At 42.1% G+C, this 6,584-nt stretch overlaps 1 non-coding gene across 1 annotated transcript; it reads left to right on the top strand.

Moving 5' to 3' along the window:
* Positions 1 to 1,645: 1,645 nt before the first annotated feature.
* On the top strand, positions 1,646 to 1,752 carry LOC112084741. Its single transcript, XR_002898402.1, has one exon. It is a non-coding gene; the product is annotated as a small nucleolar RNA R71 (small nucleolar RNA).
* Positions 1,753 to 6,584: the final 4,832 nt, after the last annotated feature.

The raw sequence follows: 6,584 nt of genomic DNA, 5'->3' as shown, positions 1-6,584 counted from the left end.
CCCAAGTTGAGCTCTATTATCCCACCTCTCACATCAATAATAGCTCCTGCAGTTGCTAAGAATGGCCTGCCCAAGATAAGAGGATCTACTGGTTCCTCATCCATTTCCAGCACAACAAAATCTGTTGGAACCTCAAAACCACCAATCTTGACAGGTAGATCTTCCAACATACCAACAGGAAATCTAACTGATCTATCTGCAAGGATAAGAGAGATCCTTGCAGGCTTGAAGACTCTAAAGCCCAGCTTCTTTGCAATGGAGAATGGCATCAAGCTGACTGATGCTCCTAGATCACAAAGACATCCAGAGAATAGAAGAGGTCCAATGGCACAAGGGAGTGTGAAACTCCCTGGATCAGTTAACTTCCTTGGAATGGATTTCTTCTGAATGATAGCACTGCATTCATGACTTAGTACTACCATGCCTTGAAGTTCTTTGGTCTTGTTCAGAATGGCATCCTTCAAGAACTTCCCCATCTTTGGCATCATTAAGAATGCATCAATGAGAGGCATAGTGAGTGGTGTCTCATTGAGTGCCTTCTCAAATACAGCTCTTGCCTTGTCCACTAGTTGCTTCTTGAATCTCCCTGGAAATGGGAGCTTGGGTTGGTATGGAGGTGGTGGCACATATTTCTTTTCTAGTTCTGGTTCCTTTGCTACCTCTTTACCCTTTTCTGTCCTTGGTTTCTCAGCAACTTGATCATCTTTTAAGGCTGCCTCCCCCTCAGTTTGATCATTGTCCTCAATGATCACATTGTTGTTCTCAATACCAGGTAACTCCTTTCCACTCCTCAATGTAATGGCCTTGGCATATTCCTTGGTTCCTTGACCTTGAGGCCTGGTTTTGCTTCAGTTCCTTGATTTCCTGTTGCATGGCTGCATTCTGGCTTGCAAAGATCTGTTGACCCTGAAGGAGTTGTTGCAGAATACCAACCATATCTGTACCCATCTGTGGCTGTTGTTGAACCGGTGGTGGCTGAAACTGTTGTTGAACAGGCGCTTGATGTTGGAACTGTGGTGGACCAAACCCTGGTGGTGCCTTTTGCTGCTGTGAACTGAAACTAGGACCTTGAAATGGTTGCTGTTGCTGACTAAAACCCTGATTCTGACCAAACTGATTCTTGGGTTGGAATGACCCTTGAAAGTTGTTCTTGGGAACAAAGTTCTGTGGAGCTTGAGAATTGGGATAGACCTGGTCTTGTGGGTTACCTACATTGGTGTTCCTGTAAGAAAGGTTTGGATTGGCATTACCATACTGATATCTCTGGAACCTCTGATTCCCAATGTAGTTGAGCTCCTCTTGGGTGAGACCCTCTTCACTTATGTTCTCAAAGATTTGAGATGGTTCCTCATACTCTCCAACACAATGCATTGGCTTGTGAGTTACCAACTTCAACTTGTCTAATTCACTTCTCAACTCCTTAACTTCCCTAGTGAGCCTCTGTTCTGAGCTTGAACCTTTAGACCTATTTGATCTGTCATAGTCTTCACCATAAGTATCATTGCTCAATGCTAAGTTCTCCACTAGCTCTAAAGCAGCATGTATCTCTTTACCCAGAAAGTTCCCATTGGAAGCAATATCCAGCTGGTTTTTAATCTTGGGAAGAGCTCCTCTATAAAGTGTGCTGAGAAGAGAAGCCTCACTAAACCCATGGTGTGGGCATTGGTTTGTGTAGCTCCTGAATCTCTCATATGCTTCACCAAAACTCTCATTGCTGTGCTGAGTGAAGCTAGAGATTTGGTTCCTCAGTTTTGCAGTTCTTGAGGTGGAGAAGAACTTAGATAAGAAGGCTTGCTTGCATTGCTCCCAAGTTTGAATGGAGCCTCTTGGAAGATTCTTCTCCCATTGATGAGCTTTGTTACCAAGACTGAATGGGAATAGTCTTAGCTTGAAGCTGTCTTCTGAAACTCCATTTATCTTTGTCAGATCACACACCTTATCAAACTGTTCCAAGGGATCTTCCATTGCTAACCCATGGAACTTTGAGTTTTGGACCATATTCAGCAATGATGCCTTCACTTACAAGTTGTTGTTTTGCACAGGTGGTGCCTGAATACCAGCTCCATACTGATGAGCATTGGCCCTGTCATTCTCTCCAACATAGACTTGGGGTTGCTCATATCTTCTTTGTTGCTGTTGGAAGGGCTGGTGTTGGTGGTGCACCTGTTGTCTTTGCTGTACATTGGCCTGATGCCTCTGTTGATGAGCTTGAGCTTGTCCCTGGTGGACATAAGCTTGTTGATGGTGCACCTGTTCCTGATGAACATTACCCTGATGAAGCCCTTGACCAACTCCATTACCAGCTCCATTACCTTGAGCCTGTTGCTCATGAACTGGTTGTTCTATGTCTACCACGTGATCTCCTTGTTCTGCCATCTCAGCCTGATCAATCTGTCTACCACGTCTGTCCCTTCTCCTCCTTGGTACCAAAAGATTGATATTGTCTTTGAGACGGAAAGGTGGACCACAGCTTCTTGATCTAGACCTGGTGTTCATACACCTGAAATCACAAACAGAACTTGAAAGTAATCAGTAAAAACAAGAAAGTAAGGACTTGATCTCAAGAACAGATCAGAGCTTAATGCTAAACAAACCACAATTTGGCAACGGCGCCAATTGATAACTAAGAGTTTTCAAGGCTCTTTATAGAGGTTATCAATCCCCTGTCTTGTAGTACAAGGGGTTTATCAATCCAGATGTGGTGTTCGACACTAAACTATGTGATCAAGTTCTTAATTCAAGCAGACAAGAGTGGTTTTGATTATCTAAAGACAACTACAAACTTAAACAGAATTAAAGACTATGACAATGACAAATGATGTGAATATGATATGATGGAGGCATAAGATTCTAGACATGATAGTTGGTTAGGGTGCTTTGGTGCTAAACTAGAAATGCTAATGACAATGATGAGACATGATTCAAATGATTAAGAACTCTAATCTATGTTAATCCTCTCATGAAGGTACTAACCCCTATACTAATCCATTTTCAAACCAAATTCCCATTTGTGAAATATGAATCAATATGCATTAATAAACAGTTCTTAATGATCATTCAAGCAATTAACAATACATCATCATGCAGAAAATGCTTAAACCTCTAATACAACTCTTTCAGGAATTTCATCAAACACTTTTGGTGCATGAAATTCCCAGAATCTAGATCTCAAGTGATATGCAAGGATCTAGCATAGAGAACAGCTGTTTAGATAAATGAATCAATGAATCTAGCCCTAAGCACTTCTAATCTAACACTTTAGCACCCTAACATACATATCTAGAACCTCATTAAGGTGACTACTCACTAATCATACTAATCTCTCCTAACCTTTGCAAGTAGAGAAGATTGGCATGATTAATGATGAGAAATGGAGATGGAGATGATAGATTCAAAAGAAAACAGCTTTAAACACCCAGATCTCTTAAAACTCTCTTGATTAAACACTCAAATATAGATATTTCTCTTCTTAATGGAGTCTTTCACCAAAGAGGCAAGAGACAAAGGGAATAAAACTTTTTTTTTCTCATAAAAAACCCTAAAAAGTATTTATACCTCTCTAAAAACGAACCGGGTCAGCCCGGAACAAACCGGGTCCTGACCCGGCTTTAATGGATAAAGTAGGATTCCTGGGGGTTGGTCCAGTGTCTCCCAGGTAGCATGCCCAAGTCGCAGTAGATGAAGAATGCTGCTTGTGAGACTTAAATCGCTTGTCTTAGCCGCACGCCCAAGTAGGAGTGTTTTGCGAGTGTTGCTGCGGCTTGATCTTCTTCTTCTTCAACTCGCAGGTCCAAGGCGGTTTCTGGGGAATGTGCATATGTGCGGGTTGGTTTCCTTTGCACCTAGTTCGCAGGCTCAAGTCAGAGTGATTTGCGAGTGATCGTGCGGCTTAGTTCCAGACACGGCTAACTCGCATGCCTAAGTCGCACAATTGTGGACTTAGCATTTCTCTTGCTCGGGAGCTTCAGACATCATCCAGTGATAGCTTACCCGCACTTCTCAACTCGCAGCATCAGCTTTCAGGCATTCATCTTCAGGCCTGCGGGTTAACCAAGTCGCAAGACCATCTCGCAGCATTCAGAGCAGCTTGGACCACTTTGCATTCCGGAGAGTGTGACTTCCACGAAATTGTCCGAATTGAGTGATTCCGGTTTCAGAACACAGAGGACTCATTTATCTCCAACTTTAGTGAAGGAAGCGTCGGTGCTCGGGAAGTGGAAGGCTTCCTGGAGGGCACATCTTTGCAGTGAATTTACACGAACAGAGAGAGGCGTCTAAACATGTGTCCATTCCGGAGACCGTATCTTCCTGCTCATAGCTCCGAATTGAATGATCTTGGACGTTCTGGAAAGAAGACTCAAATGTCTCTGATTCTCATGCAGGGCTCGGAAACTGAATCGGCCTGGAAGTGCACCGTCCTTCGCATTCTTCAGAGCTTATCGACTTGGTCCAAAACAGCAGCGAGACAGGGGATTCTTCCGACGAGCTTAACTCTCTGCTCACGCCACCGAATTCCATGATTCCACTTGCTATGAATCCGTGATCCAATCCTCTCCAACGTCTATGAAGCATCCGACATCTGAATCGGACCGGAAGGTTCCCCGGACAGGCGATTTCGGAAACGTGTCTGCACCCGGAGATTTTTGGCCGAGAGATCCTTTAGCCGGTACGCGTTTTGGCCGATAAGATCCACCCGCGGTACGTGTTTTGGCCGATAAAATCTTTCCTGGTACGCGAGAATGGCCGATAAAAAACCTTCCTGGTCAGGGAGAATGGCCGAGAACCTCCTTAAACCCAATTTTACCACTTTTCAAGCTTTGATCACCATTCCACCTCCTGGATTCATCTTTTCAGCTCCAAATACACCTGATAAACACTCAAAACATGCAAAGACTCATTGGGACCTAATGCATCTCCTAAGTTCTAAAACAAACCCTAAGGACCTAAAATGCATGCAATAAAACATGGTTTAGAATGAATTATGCAACCTAAATGATGCAAATTATGAACATATCACACTTGGGATCCTTCAGAGCTTCGGGACTTGACACGGCCATGCATCACGACCAGAGGGAACCCATGGCACCAAGATTCATCCAAGAACAGAAGCTTCGGGACTTGACACGGTCACTTGCCACGGCTTGACCAAGAACTGCTAGACCGTGGCAAACCTCATCTTTACCCACCAAAGCCAGGTCAGTACCCGGTTTGTTCCGGGCTGACCCGGTTCGTCCAAGACCACTATAAATACTTTTTAGACCTAATTTGGAGAGAACCTTATCTTATCCTTAGTCTCCTTTTCCTTTTTGGTGAAAGAACCATTTGTTAATACTTTGTCTTGAGTTTAATATCGATTTGAAGACTGTTTTCTATCTTGTTTTATCATTTCTCATCATCAAATCACACTTCTCATCATGATTAACAACACATCTTGCAAAGGATCTAGTGTGTTGATCATGATTAGTGAGTAATCCCCATATTAAGGTCTTAGATATGTAGATTAGGGTGCTTAGGTGGTAGATTAGTGAGCTTAGGGGTTAGATCATGCATATTCCATTCTCTACAACCTGTTCTTAATGCTCGATCCATACAAATCATATGTGGTCTAGATTCTGGGCATTTCATGCACCAAAAGAGTTTGATGAAATGCCTGAACCAAGGTTGTTAGAGGTTTAAGTGTTATTCATCATGGGAATGATTGTTTATATGCTTAAATGACAGATTAAACTATTTCTTAATGCTTGTTAATTCATGTTTCACTAATGATGATTAGGTTAGAAACTGTTTTTAGCATAGAAGTTGATACCTTCATGAGAGGATTAACTTGATTAATGAAGTTTAAGTTGAATGGTTTGCTTGATTATATGATTCATTAGCTCACTAGTTTAACACTGAAGGCACCCTAATTCAGTATCATGTCTAAAACCTTTCTCATCATCATACATACATTCTCATTTCATTTAGCTTACTTGTTTGCTTGTCTTTGTTTGATCACTTCTTTAGTCATTAATCCTGTTTAAGTTTTTAGTTGTCACTAATCAATCAAAACCTCACCTGTTTACTTGAATTGAAAAACTGATCACATAGCTTAATGTCTATCACCACATTCTTGGATTGACAACCTCTTTTGTGCTACTTTGACAAGGGGATTGATAGCTCGGAGACCTAAAAAGTCTTGTCTATCATCTTCGCGTACCTTTTGATTGAACTGTTGGATTGCCTAGCTGTAAAGTGTGTTGGAAAGCTGATACTTCCATCTTTAAGATCTCCAAATTTTAGCTGGATCAGACGGTGAGAAGGCCTTCAATCGGGGGTAAACTTCTGACGGTTTGACTCTGAGCTAAAAATCTGGTCTTCTATCCATTTTGTTAAGCTTTTCCCTAAGTTTCCTGAAAAGAGTCTTGGAACTACAAATACTAGAAAAACGTAATAAAAGTACTTGAAAGCAATAAAAAACATAGAAAAAGTATTTCAAAACGATCCACAAAAGAGGTCAAAATACGGTGTTATCACATTACACTCTCCCCCCTCACTAGATGTCGTCCTGAATTCTCTTAAGACCGCGATGGTTCTCCTTGCTTGAT

This window comes from Eutrema salsugineum, unplaced genomic scaffold (assembly GCF_000478725.1).
Source record: "Eutrema salsugineum unplaced genomic scaffold, Eutsalg1_0 scaffold_4, whole genome shotgun sequence".
NCBI lineage: Eukaryota > Viridiplantae > Streptophyta > Magnoliopsida > Brassicales > Brassicaceae > Eutrema > Eutrema salsugineum.
The sequence above is the reverse complement of the archived record's forward strand: the minus strand, read 5'-3'. Positions and strand labels throughout refer to the sequence as shown.